Below are 17,716 nucleotides of genomic sequence, written 5' to 3' on the forward strand. Positions count from 1 at the left end.
ACAAAAGAAAATGAGCTAACCAGACAGAGGTTGGACATAGCCCAAACTGACTTTCATGAGACATGTAATTAAAATAGATATGCTATTGACTAGAAATGTTCTCACTGAACCCAGGGTTTATCGACTCAGTTAGTCTGGGGCCCAGCAAACTCCAGGGATCAGCCTGTCTCTGCACCGCCCAGGGCTGGGATTATAGACATGTGTTACTGTACCAGTTTTATAGGCGAATGCTGTGAATCAGTGATGGTTTGAATAGGTATGACACCCCCCATATACTCAAGTGTTTGGGTGCTTGGCCCATGGAGATTGACACTATTAGGAGATGTCGCTTTGTTGGGGTAGACGTGACCTTGTTTGAGGAAGTGTGTCACTATAGAGCATGCTTCAAGGTCTCATACGCTCAAGCTATGGCCAGTGCGGCACTCAGTCTCCTGCAGCCTGCAGATCAAGATGTATAAATCTCAGCTCCTTCTCCAGCATCATGTCTGCCTGCGTACAATGTTTCTTGCCATGACGATAATGGACTGCGCCTCTGAAACTGTAAGCCAGCTCCAATCGAATGTCTTCCCTTATAAGAGCTGCTGTGGTCATGGTGTCTCTTCACAGCAGTGAAACCCTAACTAAGACAGGATCTGAACTCACGTCTTCAACTGAACGGCTAGCACTTTACTGCCTGAGCCATCTCCACAGCCCTGTTTTCTTCTTTCTTAAATCCTAAAGTGAAGGAAGAGTAGACATGGATCTAGAGAATGAAGTCAGGATCTCGCAGAGCCGAGCCCTGGGTTCAGCACATGCTGTACATGTTACCAATGGCAGGAGCTTCTAGAAGCGGGGATTCTGTGCACACTATGGGCTACTAATAGGACACAGCCTCGGTGCCCATCACATAAGGTCCAACCCAGGCAATGTCTAGAGCTCATGCCTGCACGGAGATGCAATGGTAAGGAAAGAACTGCTTAAAGAGGAGACTCTGTGGAGTAGTTAGAATGAGAGTGACGCCCATACACTCAAGTGCCAGTTGGTGTTTGGTAAAGATTAGGAGGTGTAGCCTTGAAGAAGGTGTGTCACTGGGACTAAACTGAGATTTCAAAAGCCAACATGCCTCCTGATTCATTGTCTCTGTCTCTGTCTATGTCTCTGGGCGTGCCCGTGTGCCCGTGTGCATGTGTGCATGTGTGCATGTGTGCATGCGTGTGTGTACTTGTAGAGTGGGATGTAATCTCTCTGCTACTGCTGCAGCACCATGCCTGCCTGCCTGCTGCCATGGTCCCTGCCTTGATGGTCATAGACTAACCCTCTGGAACTACAGGCTCCCAATAAAGCCTTCTTCTAGTACATTGCTCTGGCCATGGTGTCTAAGAACAGTGGAAAAGTAACTAAGATTCTGAGTTTCCAACAGCAAGCACCAAGGAAAGTTGTGTACAGTGACTGTCTAACGCCTCAAATGACTGATGACTACCCCACGTCTGCAGTGAATCTAAGAAGCACATACCAACACACATCATCTTCACAGGTTCCGTGCTATCACAAGAAACCTGTGCTAGACAGTTAAAAGTACTGGAGTCCTTGTTCACCTACATGGATGGCCAGTGACTCAAAACACAATGCTCAAATCGCCTAGCTGTAAAACAGAAGTATAGACTGTGTGTGGTGACACACACACAGAATCCCAGCAGAGGCAGGTGAATCCCTCTAAGTTTGAGGTTAGCCTGGTCTAGACAGCAAATTTCAGGACTGTCAAGGATACAGAGAGACCTTGTCCTAAAAAAAAAAAAAAACAACAACAACAACAAAAACCAAATGAAGAAGAAAGTTATTATGATGATTTTATTATTATTATTATCATTATTATCATCATCATCATCATCACTAATAAATAAAATAATAAATATCCAGGAGATAAAGAAATAATCATTTGGAAAGCGACGGACAACTATCTTGGTGTTTTGTGCTGTATAACAACTCACTTTGAGCTAGGTAATTTGTAAACACCAAAAACAGTTCCAGAGGCTGGAAAATCCCCAGCTAAATTGCCAATAGACTTTGTGTCTTCTAGATGGTGCCTCCTATACTTGGCAGGAGTTCCTTCCACTTCTTTCCACAAGGACATGAACTTCCTTCAGGGGAGCAGCCCTCTCAATACTACTGCACAGCCCATGTGGCTTGACTACAATTCCAGAGAGGACCCAAGCGTTCCACCAGCAAACCAAGCAGGCTGCCCATCTCCCCACCAGGGCCCATACATTCTCAGGGCTGTTCCATTCCTAGAACTCTGGAAAGCGATCTTCTGCCATTCTCCCTGTCCTCAGTCACCTTGCCTGAGGGGGAGGAAAGACTGATACGAGAACATTCTTCCTTCCTCTGAGGAGACCAATGTACCAAGGACTTTTGACCCTCTCTCCTGCTTCCAGCCCAGAGGCTGCTGTCACCTTCCTATTGCACACGCGCGCACACCAAGCTCCCCAAAGCATTCCAGTAGTATTACCTGGAACTGACACAGATCAGCTCAGCCCAGGATGTAGAAGCACCTACTTAGTCTCTGGATCCATACCGACACATCCATATTAGCTTTGCTGGAATGTGAAGGGCTAGAGAGATACTGCCATGGTTAAAAGAACTGGCTGCTCTTCCAGAGGACCCAGGTTCAACTCCCAGCACCCACATGAAGGCTCACAACCATCTATAACAACTCCAGTCCCAAGAGATTAGGTGTCTTCTTCTGACCTCTTCAGGTGCTCTATACACATGGGACACAAACACTTTTAGGAAAACACTTATAACCAGCATGAGTAACTTAGTGTGTCCCCAAATTTTGGATTAAAACCTTAAAAGGTCAGATAGCTCAGTGGATTAAGATGACTTGCTGCCAAGCCTTTAGACTGACACCAGCACGGGTGACAGCTTTTTAAAGGTACATCTCTGGTGCTCAGGACTCATCCTGCAGACAACTCCTGCTGGGGACTCTCCTCTTCTGTGGCAACTGTTTACTGCTTATATGATCTTGAGGAGAGGCCTGAACTGAGAAGAATCCTGTAACTTCCTGAGTTTCCTGAGCCTTGTAATGTGCCATTAGTTTCCTGATATGTGTGAGCCTCCCCTCCTCCCTTCAGCAAGGAATGTTTCTTCAATTCAGAGAAAACGGTTTTGCAATGCCTGGTACTTAAAAGGGGGGGAGGGTGCTACAAGGTGAAGATGCCCCAGTATTCAGAAGCTGAACAGGAGCCATAAAGGACTGAGCCAGCTACGACCTGGGGTTAGAGGATGAGGTAAGGGAGAGGATGGTCCTACCTAACGAGTTGTCACATGATGATCAGTAGACACAGGTAATAATCCGATGTGACTGTGCTGGAAGGCCACACTGGGCTACAAGTATTCAAGGGAAAGACGATGAAACGGCTCCCAGTGGAGCTCTAGTTCACAATGAAACAACTCTTAGCAGAGCTCTGGTTCCTCCGACCAGGCTGAGGTTAGGCCTTCTTGACATGAATGATGTCCCTTATGCGTCTATTGGTCTCCCCAGCTTCCAAGGTCATTAGTCTGCCTGCTTTCACACCATCCTCCACCAAATGGATGACAGACACACCAAGCCACACTTTCTTTCCCGGGTTTAAAGCCTTTCAGGTACCTCCCCATTCCCTACAGAGGGAAGCTGCCATCATCTATCTCTCCATCTTGCTGCCTCCCTGATCCCCAGGCTACATGGCCTGCGGCCTGTGTGTGTTTCCATTCATTTATTCCTCCCCCCCCCCCCCCCCTCTCTCTCTCTCTCTCTCTCTCTCTCTCTCTCTCGTGTGTGTGTGTGTGTGTGTGTGTGTGTGTGTGTGTGTGTGTGTGCGCATGTGTGCAGAGAAATTGTTCATCTTTGTAAATGTGGTGGTTTATTTTATATACCAATTACTAGATCCAAGTGCTCCAGTATCACTCAAGTGTTATTTAGACGTTTCTATGAAGGTCTATTTTAGACAAGATTAACATAAATGGATGAAATGAAACAGCAATATGCATTACTGAGATCTGTCTATTAAGAAAATACAAAACCTTTTCTTAAGGGGATGGGCCTCATCCAACAAGTAGAAGAAAGGTTTCTACCAACAAGCAGTCCTCATTTGAACTTGAGCTGCAGGCTGCCAGTCAGTGTCTCCGGCCTGCCAGGGTCTCCGGCCTGCCGGGGTCTCCAACCTGCCAGGGTCTCCAACCTGCCAGGGTCTCCAACCTGCCAGGATCTCCAGGCTGCCTTCCTGGCTGTAAATTTCTGAACTAACCAGACCTCCACATCACATGACCCAGTCCTTTAAAATAAACCCAGATGGAGAGATGGAGAAACAGATAATCAGCTATAGGAACATTGACAAAATCTCACTGATTCTCACTAATACAAGTCACAGCTTGCAAAGCAACAGGAGTTAATTTTATTTACAAAATGGCTCAATGATTAAGATCATTTGCTGTTGAGCCAGTATGGTGACACGCGCCTTTTGGCACCACACTCAGGAGGTAGACGCAGGTTGTCACCATTGAATTCAAGTCCAGCCTGGTCTACCAAGCAAGGTCCAGGCCAGCCACCGCCACAAGAGACTATCTCAAAAAAACAAAACAAAAAACAAACCAAGAACAGCAGTTCCCAGCACCACCCACATAGGTGCCAGGTGGCTAAGGCTCGTGGTACACATACATACATTCGGGCTTATACACACACAATAAAAGCAAATAAATAAAATCTTTTTAACGCACTAATTTTATTCTTTAAGACCCAAGGGCTTTCACCATTTTTTTCCATACCACCACCTGAACCTACCTGTCATCTTCCTTTGAAAGATGAAGGCTAAAATTTAAGGGCTGACTGAATGCCTGAAGCCTCACCAGTTCTGATACATCTCCAGTTGCTTCTGAATCGGAGTCTCCAATCAATATGTGATTAGAGAGAAGGAAACAAACTCATTCACTGCTGGCCCAAACCTGCTTGCGCGCTCCGCCCCCAGACAAGGACCGATGCATCTGGCGAGCCCACAGCCTGGGTGCTCTGCCTCCACTCTCCGGGTCCGAGCACTTGAAGATCCACACAGCCTCAGTTTCCTCATCCTCCCTACAGCCAAAGATGGGGGCTTGAGAAACAGAGAGAAAAGCCAAGCATGGTTCTAGGTAGAACGGGAGGCCGGTGGCTTAAAGTGAACGACTTGGGACCGTGGCTGGCTGCGAAGCTCTGAATCAGGAAAGTCCACGAAGGCCAGCATGAAATTCCATCACTCATGGCTGGAGCCAATGAGAAACCCTTCACAACATGGCGCCTGGTGTTGTGGTCACAGTGTAAAAGGGTGAAAACTATGTCTTGCCGTGGGATTTAGGAGAGATGCACGAGAAAAATATATATTTCCAAAATGAAATTATACTAACCAGAAATTGAGAAGGAAATCCACACCATAGAACCCGGGGTCAGTCACAATGATTGATTCTAGTTCATTTAACTCTGCCTTCCAAAAAATGAAACAGAAGGTGTTGGCATGGTGACCTGTTCAGCTTCGGGCAAATGCTAAATCTTGTAAACACAGTTATGAACTACTTACCAAGTTGGTCAGAAATGCTTATGAGAAATTTAAACATCTTTAGGATAAAAATAGCTTTGCACATTTATTCCTCTAAGCCATCTTTGACTCCCACAACTTGTTCATTCAGTTATTAACAAAGTCTTCCCAAGAACTTCAGAGAGAATTTCTAAGCTGCTTGGAATGTTTAAACACCAATCAACAACTCCATTTGCAGGAACCTAATTTGGATGTTTAGCCTTCTCTTTTATTTTATTTTTTACTTATTTTTATTCATTCATTCATTCATTCATTCATCCATTCATTCATTCATTTGAGACAGGGTCTCACTGGCTGACCAGGAACTCAAGGTGTAGATCAGTCTCAAACTGACAGCGATCCTCCTGCTTCTGCCCCTGCAGTGCTGAGTTTAAAGGGGTGTGTAGTCCTCTACCCACCCACCGCAGGCGTAGCCTTCTTAATTTGGTTACATTTTACTGATTCTGGAGAGAAGAACAGAATAGAAAGCATGCAAAATTTGAAAGAATGTAGCATGTCAAAAACAAGACCTGGTGTCCTTCCGCAATGTATCAAATCATGATGTGCCTGGATCTTATCAACCATAAAGTAAGGAAAGAAATAAGACTATAGGTGTGGTAGTTTTTAAACTTCCTAATCAAAAACAAACAAAACAAGTCATAGGCACCTAAATGGCCCATCCACAGCACACTAAATGACGCGTGGTCACCAAGGCAAGAATGTTAGGGTCCCAAAGCACTCACATACTTGCTCTTATACCTCCTCTGAAGAGTTTCAAATTCAAGTTTTTTAAACTGAAAACAATGTGAAGAGCTGACTTACTGATTATGACTACCTGCTGCTCTTACCGCAGTCACCTCCCAGTACCATGTGTCAGGCATCTCACAGCCACCTGTAGGTCCAGTTCTAGGGAACCAAATGCCCTCTAAAGACATCCCACATGCACACGCCCCAACAAAGACACGTAACACATACACGGAATCCTAAACTTTTTTTTTAAAAAAAAAAACTTTTTAAAATATTGCAATAACAAAGAATTCAGCAATCTGTGCTTTCAATAGTGAAGGGCGGTCATAATGTGGGGTACTAGGTCACTGGACTCATTTATGAAAGAAGTATTTAAAGGATAACGCCCATGGGTTTTCTGCCTACAGTGGAAACCAGAGCACCGAACCAAGTACGGCGGCCCATGTCGGTAATCCCAGTACTTGGGGCGTGAAGGAAGGAAGGACAGGAAATGAGAGTCAGCCTCGGCAGACATAGCAAGTTTGAGGTCAGCCTGTGCTACATGAAACACTGCTGAAAAGAAAAGAAAGAAGAGAAGAGGAGAAACAGAAGAAAAGGAAAGGGAGTGGAGGAAGGGGCCGGCCTGCCGAACGGTAGGCCAGGGAAGTGTGTGAGCAGAGAAGGACTCAAGGGTGTATACAGTCTAAACAGTAATCTGAGAACCACAAAGAAAACCAACACAGACCTATAACTCAGAGACTGCTTCAACCTTGAAAATAGTCAGGTGCCTGACTGCTGTGGCAGACAGGAAATTTCCAAGGGAGTAAAAATTCAGACCAAACCCCTACAGGGGTAAAAGCTCAAAAACCCTTTGTACAAAGCTCAGACTTTGTCTATGACCTGGAAAATCCTGCTTCCTCATACAGCCCCTCAGTGCACCCCAGGCAGCTGAGACTCTCAGAGAGATGAGAAGCCAGCAGCTGTGTGAGAAGGCCCGGGATGACTGGACCAGATGACCGGGGTGAGGAGAAGCATCAAGGACTGGACTTCATACCATAGAGATGTTCAGTCCCCTGAGAGAGCTTTTGGGCTTTGGGCCACACCAACCATCTGACTATTTCCATCTATTGGTTCTTTCTTAATGAAACATATAAACATAGATGCAGAGAGAGAGAGAGAGAGAGAGAGAGAGAGAGAGAGAGAGAGAGAGAGAGAGAGAGAGAGAGGGAGCGCACATCAGTGCTCTTCCGGTGTGTACCCGGAAGTGACTCTAACTCACCACAAACCCTAACTCCCTTCCAGGGTGTTCAGTCCACCAAACTCAGAATCCATCCTTCTTCACGTTAACTTCCCTTTGTCTCTCACAGTTTCGCAGGTCGTGTGGTCTCTTCACATCTGTCTTCCAATACAGTCAATTCCTTTCTCTCTTTAAAAGACATTAAGCAAGGTCTCTTGCCCTTCCTGACATCTTCACCTGGCTTCTTTGAAGCTGTCAGACTTACCTGTGATCAGTCCACTACAGTATGGTCACTTACTGAACTCAGCAATTAGCTATCCTCACAAAACTCCCGTTTCACTAACCCCAGCTTTCTTCTCAGGAAATTTTAACATTCCTTCTCCTTACTAAATGGCCTCTGTGGTGCCATCTCTCTTGGGGATCCTCCATTGCTCTGACAATGCCTACTCAAAGATCAAACACCTGTTCAAGGTCAAATGCTTTCCTGTTCACTTTCCCTCAGCCCCATTTCAATGTGCTAATGTCCTTCCTAAGACCCCACAACCCACCTACAGAGGGACACAACTTGACTTGCACAGAGCAAAGCACTGTGAGCCATCTGTCCAGCTACTGTATCACACTCAAGGGACAATGATGGGGAACAAGTCTCCTTCCTGGTCATTGCACAAGCCAGACCAGGTGGTTACCAAACTGCTGAGGATCTGACGTGTTCCCACACTTGCCCAAACAGTCTCAAGACATCCCTGCTTGGAAGTATAAAAATCAATGAAGGGTTAGAATCCAAGTGCCCTGGGTCAAAATTCAGACTGCACTGCTGGCCAGCCATGGAACCAACACCAGTCACTTACCCAGTGGGTGGGGCTTTTGTGGGGGAATGCTTTTTCTTACCACATGAAGATGTTTTGCGGCTTAAAGGAGATAATATGGTAATAAAGGAAGTCCCCAATTTGAAAGTCTTACTCACAGCTCTGTTAGCTGGAGGGAACGCAAACATGGCGGCTTGATGGCTCAACATCTGTTTCAGAAGACAACTGAAGGAATTTGCACAGGCAGACCCACTTGGGTGGTGAGAACCAGGAACCCACCACGCTCATCACCCCAGCATCTCAGAGATTGAAACCAGTCTTTATCTAACAAGAGCCATGCCTTTGTCACCCTGGATACATCAAACTTCCTTGAATTCTGACATAATTCATTCTCCTGTCTCACTACAGTCACGCCTTCTTTCTTGCAATATGTCATTCATGTATCTTTTTTTGGGCCTCCTCCAGACCCCCACCCCACCCCCTTTTATTCTTGCCTTAAAGGACCTTATATCCCTCTATCCAGTCATTAACTCTGACTTGAGCTTCTCTTCTATAAACTACCCAAACGCCTATCACATTGTCTTCTGCCCCTGCATCCCAGACACTCACTAAGGAAGCTCCAAGGGCAGGCTGAGTGTGTAAGATGATACGATGGAGGTGCCCAGTGGAGTTACCACTAAGAAGTAAGCACCTAGGGTCACACGCAGGTGTAGCTCAGTGGTAGAACATTTATGCAGCATGCACAAAACCCTGGGTTCTGACTCCAGAAGCACCAAAATAACCCTAAGATGGTTTTTTGAGAGATAACTCTTTGCCAATGTGTTCTCTCAACTTCAAAACAGTGGAGCAGATGATAGGTGCTAACCAAACAGGCTCTCCGAAGAGTTGGCCACACCATCTGAATTCACAGCTGGCCCTTAATGTACTTACCATATGCTCATTTTACAGAGATAAGGCCCCGAATGTTTAACTGGCTTGCACTAATAAATATCGGCTCTAAGCCTAGAAGGAAATCTCCATAAACCAATTCCTGTTATAACTGCCATCACTGAGCAAGGTGAAGTCACAGGCAGATCTCCACAGGAAACCTAAAAGTCCACCACACAGCCTGGCTCTTAAGTTTCCTCTGTTTTCATTCCTTCAACTTGCCACTCCAAACCCCTTGCATTAGAAAAACTGAGTCCCCATGTTGTCACCTCTGCCAGAAGATGAACGTTCCAGAGGCTGAGAGAGGGCTCTGCAGTGAAGAGCATACCACCCTTAGAGAGGGTCTGAGCTTTGTTCCTGTGCACTTATCAGCAGCTCATGTCTACCCATAACTCCAGCTCAAGAGGAATCTGATACCCCTGGTCTCCACAGGCACCTGCACTCACATGGGACTGACAGGAGACCAAAGAAAGTGGCCATCAAATCCAGGATTACACAAGTAGCATTGATTAGAGACTTAGAGAGATGGATCCCTGCACTCCATAGTGGGAGTTGGGGCCCAGATGCAGGTCTACACAGAAGGGAGCTCAAGCCAATCAGAACATTCTGACCACTCAACCTCTCTAATTACTAGTCTCTCAAACACTAGCAACTGGTCAGTGTCAATTAAAAGACAAAGTATCAGTGCTGTACTGAAGCTCTTGGCTATCCTAGCAATTTTGTCCTACAGGGTTGGAACATTTGCCAAAGTCATCAGAGTGGCCTAATGGTGCTTAGCAGGGCTGTAATTATCAAGGCAGATACCTGCATTCCTTACAAGTAGATTACAGCGTGGACCTCCTGTTCTTTGAACAACATGCACTTAAAAGGTCCTTTAATGAGGAGACTGAATGGAGAGGGGTTGGCGGCAACTCTCTATGATCATTACCAAGGTCAAAACCAAAGGACAGACTTGTGAGCTGTGCTAAATGCATGAAGGGTTGTGTGGGCGGGTCTCTGTGGTTGAAAGTTAGAGAAAGAGAAGTTCAGAATTGTTCATTCTCAAAGATTACCCAATCGGGAGCCTGAAGATTTAAGACAAGCTAAAGTCCTTTCACCATCACAGAAATGACTGAAGATTGTAGGCCAAGATTTTAATAAAGCCAACTGTAATATGAAAGTAAAACTAAGCACAACTGCACGCCGATACAATTACGATGAGTGTTCCAATCTCCTAACTGGAAAATCCTGTGGAGGCTGGGGGATAGCTCAGTTGAAGAGCACGGCCCAGTGTGTGCCCTGAGCCTCATCCTCAGCACAAGGAAAAGCACAAAAAGGAGAAGGGGAAAAGAAGCAGAGGCAGATGGAGATAAAGAAGGAATGGGGGGAGGGGAGGGTGGGAAGAGGCAAGGAGAGGAGAGGAAAAGAGAAAGGGAAGGCCCACCAAAATACTGGTCCTAATTCCATTTCTACCAATACAGTAGATATGAAGTTATCAGTAGAATAAAACTGAGAAAAAGGTATCAGCATGGGCTTCATGCAAGAGTCTCAGAACAACAAGAGATGTGTTCACACTCACCCTATCGGCATCTCCCACTAGTTGACTGTACTTACACTACAGCCAGTGAACTGTTTTGACACACTAGTTGACTGTACTTACACTACAGCCAGTGAACTGTTTTGACACACAGTTACAATTAGATGAGAGTTAATGGGGACCACTGTTCTAGATTAGACTACTGCAATGGATACAAATAGAACAGGCAGAAGACAAAGTTACTCTTGTAAGGTCTCTACCACTGAGCTCCTCCATCCCACCCCACATCAGTTTCAAGATGCACCATTATGAAACTCTCTCTGCCACAATACTTACACACACACACACACACACACACACACACACACACACACCCCTGACACAAATTAATGAGCTGTTTCCCTAGTGTTTTATCTTCTACGGTTTCCATCTAAATGTGTTAAAGACCTGGTCCACAGTCTACGACTTTATGGGAAGGTGGTTGAGTCTTAAAGGTGGGGCCTGGTGGAGGGACGTTAGATCATTGGAGGTACAACCTTAAAGGGGATATGGAGACCTAGGACCCTTCCTGTCTCTCTTTGCTTCCTGGGCAGCCTGAGGCAGACACTCCTCTGCCCCATGCCCAGTGAGTTGCACTATCACACCACACCCCCAAAGTAATGCGACCAGGGAACTTGAGTCCTCTGAAGGTAAGACCGTAAGAAACCGTTCTGCTCTGTGAGTTGAAAGTCTCAGATGGTTTGACAAAGCAACAGCCAGCACCTTCCCATGGGCCCTGCCTCACAGGAGAAGGGGCTAAAGTGACTGTCCATGTTTTGGTTTTGTATGGTTTAAGAGCTCTGCTGAACGACTCAAGATCCTTTTCCTAGATCATAGGAATCCTTAATCAATATTATGGAATGAGAGGTTGACTCGTTCTACAATTGAAAATAAAACCAAAAATAAGTAGATACTTAGGGAGGTAGAGGGAGAACTGATAGGTTATAAATAACAAACTTAAGAGACTATAGACAGATGAGAAGTGATAGGTAGATTGGTAGATAGTAGGTAGGCAGGTAGGTAGAAAGATGGTAGATGGACAGAGGGAGGGAGGGAAGGAGGGAGGGAGACAAGGAGGGAGGGAGGGAAGGAAACAAAACAGTAAACGACTTTAAAAGAAGAAAAAGAAGAGAAAGCCAATTATTCTCCTTAAATTGTTATTACATGAGTCTTTTGCATCAGTAACTATGATTCACGGTTTGTTCAGCTTCCTGATTTTCCCAATGTTTCTTCTTCTCGGCTTCAGGATCCCAGAATGCTGCGTTATAGCTGTGTGTCGTTTTAGCCTCCGCCGCTGCAACAGTACCTCAGAGCTTCCTTGATTTGGGGGACTCTGACAGATTTCTTCACCTGCATTAGTTTATTACATATGCACTGCACACCACCCTGTAGGTTAACTTTAATACCCCACACACTGCCTGCTGTGTTACTACATGTACAGTACACATGCCCCCGGATGCTAAGTTTACTGCATGCACATGGCACACAACCCCGTGTGTTACGTTTAACACAAACACATTACACACCACAGGCTCACTTTGCTCAGATCTTGAAAGTCTAGAGCTGAGGGTGCACACTGTACAATGCTGGAATATTCCATGGTCTCTGTCCCTTCCTCAAGGCAAAGCTTATTTAACTTTATCATTCTGAAATGTACTTTATAGAGAACTGGCCAGTTAATTCCCTCCTGGGCTTGATCCACCTCCCCTAAAACTAACATCTTACCTGACCATTTTCCAAACCAAGGAATCAACTCTGGTTAAACAGTGCTCTTAGGTTTAGTTTGAACTTACAGACACTGAGTATACATGGGCATAGTATACAGCGGGATGTTTCCATATAGGCACACTCTACACAACAATAAAATTTGAGTACTTAGCGTATCTGTCACCTCACAGCTAACATTCCATCACAGTATGAACATCAAAAAATCTCCTCCCACTTTGAAATATACAATATATTGTGCTTGCCCCAGATTGCTTTGGAAAAATCTCTGTAGAAACTCTCAACTTGTTCGGGGGTGATTGTGCACCCCTGTGATCCCAGCCCTTAGCAGCTGGAGACTGGAGAATCTGTAGCCATCAGCCTCAGCTGCATAGCAGTCTGAGGTCAGCGACATGAGACTCTTTCTCACAAAAAGCAAAACGACACCAGAAACTTAGTGTCTGTCTGATACTTTGCTCATAGTCACACAGGCTTTGGGGGTTATGGGTTTCTGCAAGAAAGGTCAGAGCATAAATGCCACTTGCATACCTTCAGGGTGACCTGCTGTGGGCACAGCCACCTCTCCCAGTATGAGCACTTGCTGAGGTGACATAACATGGCTCCGCTGTAAGGTTATTTGCCCCAGCCTGTTCCCACATTATGCTAGTTAGAGCAGTAATGGGGGAAGAGTATAAATTAACTAGTATTCTATAGAAGGTTCCAGATGTTCTGTGTAAACTACATAGTATTCTATACCTCTAAGTCTCTTCTGAGGGACCTTACTCAGCTTCCCTCCGCTTATTTATCTAGGCAGCCTCACTTCCTGGTGTGAGCTTACAGAACGTTTACTTTACACCCTAAGTTGTATTGCGGAATGCATATCACTTCCAAGTAGGCTATGTTGTAATCTTCTTTAATAGAGCCTCCCCTGGTCTTATATTCCCTTCTTTATTAGTTGCTCCCTTTGCTCTTGGATTCCTCATTTTCAGCCAGGTCCTGAGACTGTCTGACTTACCACTGTCGTGTATAAATTATTTATTTATTTATTTATTTATTTATTTATTTATTTATTTATTTATTTGGTTTTGATTTGGGGCACTTCTATACTTTCTGGAACTACAAAAAAAGAAAGAAAAGAAAAGATTCAAGGTTCATATTTAGATTTCACAGTTGAGCCCTACAAGTATTTCTCCAAGGTTTCCAGCTCCTCATGATGAAGAATGGCATTAAAAAGATGATCTAAGCTTAGGAACACCCACTGCTGATGGACTTTTAGTCTTATAGCCTGCTCAGCTGACAAACTAAAGAACGGTAAGTGTGTGTGCTAACCTTTGATTCTTCAAATATCTATATAACTTTCTGTATTTATATTAAGCTCAAAATGGGTGTATAGCAATAGATTGGTCATTTCCATGTACACATACCTGATCTAGTAAAAATGAGAACTCTTAGGGCCAGTGAGATGGCTCACTGGGTAAAGACACTTGCCACCAAGCCTGATGACCTGATCTCGACCTCTGGGAGCCACATGGTGGAAGAAGAGAACCAGCTCCCACACGCTGCACATACAGGCCTTGGTTCTGGGCAGAGACAAAGTGCAGACTCCCCTGAGGATGACAGTTCATGTCGCATGTAGGAAATGCTGCTTAAATGAGCCAGTACTAAGAAATCCCCTGAGTATCTGGCAAGAGTAAAGCCAAATTATATCAAAAGGTTTGCCCTATAAGCCCCAGTCTCAAACATTCCCATAGAAGAACTCAAACAGAGCACAGTGATCCAGCCAAAAATCACCAAAGACCCTGGGTATGAAGTACCAGTAACAAAGAATCACACACGGAAGTCCATTCAGAGGCAGTGTCCACGGCAGGCAGCTATGCGGGCATGATGAACAGGGCTGCCTGAGCCAGCGGGAGAGGAGAGCAAGAGGCAGGATGTACCACGATGAGGAACCTGCTAATGAGAAGAGGCTTCTGTTCAGAGGGAATAGACTGTTCGAGAATTAGATTGCAACAATAGTTGGGCATGCTTATAAATATATATATATACATATATATGTATGTGTGTATATATATATGATATATATATACATATATATATATGAATGAATCATGAGGCATGAAATACTAGCACAAAAAGGACAATAGAGAAATTATTAACAATCAAAAACTCTGGGGTTATTAAATAGTTGCATCAAATGTTGGTGCTTTTCATTTTTATGAATACAGTGATGACAGAATTTTCTCAGGAGCTGGAGAGAGCTCCTTAGAAGTCAGTGGAACAAAGAACCTGCCCACAATGTTAAAGGTCCTCTTCAGGAAATGAGTCTCACTGATATTCCCACTAATGACATCCCATCCCACCCCGCTGATACCACACCCTACCCCACTGATACCACACCCTACCCCACTGATACCACACCTACCCCCACTGATACCACACTCTACCCATGCCTCCCCCCACTCCGCTGATACCACACCTACCCCCACTGATGGTAGCCCACACTACACAGCTGCCTAAGCGCATGCTGAGGTCTTCCTGAGCCTGACCTTCCTGGGGTCTTCCTGACCACTCAGCTTTGCACCCTGCTTAGTCAACCCATCTCCTTACTTCCGTTCACTCCCTTCAGTCTTTGGCGAGCCTGGTTTTCTTAGAGCCATTTCCCTTGCTCTTTTCTAACACCTCCCATTTGTCTAGAAACTACCATATGGAACCAAACCCAGGCATGTAGTAATCTGAAGGTGTTTGAAGGTTGCCATGTACACAAAATGTGGCTTTACAGCTCTGATAAAACTAGGAGCAGTTTATTCCTAAATTGCTTTATCACCCACTGCTTCCCTTCAAATTTTCCCTATAATTTCAACAAACTAAGGCACACAATCATAATTCATTATTCACGATCATGAGTCAGGCCCCACCTTGATGAAATGACTGTTTTTCATTTACAACCTCATTATCCTATGAACTATGACAACAAAAGGCAGCAGCCAAACAGAGCCGTCTCTTCAGACAGTAAACGCTTAAGTGGAAAGATGACAATACAGCAAATTAACTTACGTAAAGTAGAAAATGAACCATAAGATTGAGAATATTAACTTACGTAAAGTAGAAAATGAACCATAAGATTGAGAATATGGGCCAGGGTTATAGCTTGCCTGGCTGGCAGAGCGCTTGCCTACCGTACACGAGACTCTGATTTTGAGCCCCAGCGTTGTATAAAGCAAGTCTGGTGTTGCATACCTGTAATCTCAGAACTGGAGAGGTGGAGGCAGGAAGATCAGAAGTTCAAGGCTATCTTCACCCCACATACGGAGTTTGAAGCCAGCTTAGGATACATGAGACTCTGTCAAAAAAAATAGTAGGCCGTGCAAAATGTTTTCAAGGCTGAAAGGAAGAGCAGGTAAGGTTGGCTTCTGCGACCTTTGGAAAGTTCACCGCCTCATGACCCCTCCCCACACAATAAAAAAAATTTAAGAAAAAATTTAATTTTACTTTCCCTACACAATCTACCCACATCCGTTTGCTTCCCTCTTGTCAAATAACATATAGGTAAATTGACAGCAACTGTTGGGAGACTAGGCCAACATTTGTTCCTTTCGGATGGAGAAAGAGGCTAAAACTCTCATCCTTGACGGACAAGAGTGAACAGCTGTTCTCTTGGCATGAACTCTTCGCAGAGTAGAATGCAAGTTCCCAAGACATGATGCCGTTACTCTAACAGGGAGAAGATTCTAGGATCACAAAGGTCAATCCATTCTGGCCAACACACACAAAAATGAATCCCTTTCATTTGGAAAAATAATAAAACTGTTAAATATACTACTACAACCTTTAAGCCAAGACCACTGACAAGTAGAAATGAAAATGAAGGTTCTTAGTTTGTGGTCCTGACTCTAAGAGGTCCTCTTTTATAACCTAAAGCCTTCATACATCAAAGCTAAGTGGGTCTGAGAGAGCCTAGTTGCCACAGCTTCTCATATTTTGCTAAAATCAAGGGTAGCATGTGTTCTTATCGGTTTAATATCTGGAGTATCCTCTGGCAACAATATATTCAATAGATTTTATTTTGAAAGAGAAAGATTCTTCTCTGTGTACTCCATGCATCCACCTGGTACTGGAGTGCCTCCCAGAATGACGCACGTCATCAAATAATAATCATAAGAGTATCATTTCCAGTGGATGATCAAGAATTCCAAGCACGCACCGTGCTCAGAAGGCTAGCTCAGGCAGAGCAGTTTTCAGTCCCACACTGAAGTACTTAAATTCTGAGGGGACAGTTAAAACGGTCTCTCCTCCCATAGCTCCCGCGTGAAGGGTCGATCGGGGACTCTCCGTACTCCTGGGTCAGGTGATCAGAGAGCCCGCCCCAGCCCTCTTACCCCCCAAACAAGAGCAGGTCAGTGTGTACAGAAGGCCACGGCAGTTCCTGAAAGACTAGAAATGGAACAGAAAGGGCAGAAAGGAGGTCAGGTATCTTCAAAGCTCCTCGTGCTGATATGAATCAGTTTCTAAGAAACAGGGTAAGAACGGAAGAACACAAGGTGAAAGTAGAGAGAAAAAGTAAGAAGAACTGTAGGCAGTCACGTGTGCTCGGCCACATGAGCTCAGTCACGTGTGCCCAGTCACGTGTGCTCAGTCACTGGTACAAAAAGCAGACAAAAAACGATCCATGGTGTATGCAGATACAGACTACCTCTGGAAGGAGAAATAGGAGGAAGAGCTGTCTAGGAAATGGGCCTTCATTATCCATCCTTCCCTGTCAGCCCATGCATTTGATATCAAGAGTATACGCTACCAGTATAAAAGCTAAGGTTTTGTTTAATTGCCTTTTGGTTTTTGGGGGGTTGTTTGTTTGTTTGTTTGTTTGTTTTTGAGATGCTGTCTCACTCTATACCAAGGCTGGCCTAGAACTCAACCATGTATCTCAGGCTGGCATCAAACTCTTAGCGATCCTGCAGCCTCAGTCTAGAGTGCTGGGATAAACCTCAAGAGTAGCCATTCCTAACTGACAGGTGAATTTTCAAAAGTCATCTACAACAACAACAAAATTAGTGATGAAGCATTTAATATATGAGAAAGATACATAGTAGATTGTTATTGGCTTCAGTGAATAAGAAAAAGAATAAAACTAATACTTGTACTGATACTTTTCAATTAAAAAAAAATAAAGTCTTAGGAACAGAAGAGTTTTGACTGGGACAAGTGA

At 44.7% G+C, this 17,716-nt stretch overlaps 1 protein-coding gene and 1 pseudogene across 4 annotated transcripts in view; one reads left to right on the forward strand and one right to left on the reverse strand.

Moving 5' to 3' along the window:
* Mboat1 (membrane bound glycerophospholipid O-acyltransferase 1) overlaps nucleotides 1-17,716 on the reverse strand; it is a 113,216-nt gene that overhangs the window by 83,614 nt on the left and 11,886 nt on the right.
* LOC120098016 (U2 spliceosomal RNA) lies at nucleotides 16,477-16,655 on the forward strand (annotated as a pseudogene).

The sequence above is a fragment of the Rattus norvegicus genome, chromosome 17, assembly GCF_021556685.1.
Source record: "Rattus norvegicus strain SHRSP/BbbUtx chromosome 17, alternate assembly SHRSP_T2T, whole genome shotgun sequence".
NCBI classification, from domain to species: domain Eukaryota; kingdom Metazoa; phylum Chordata; class Mammalia; order Rodentia; family Muridae; genus Rattus; species Rattus norvegicus.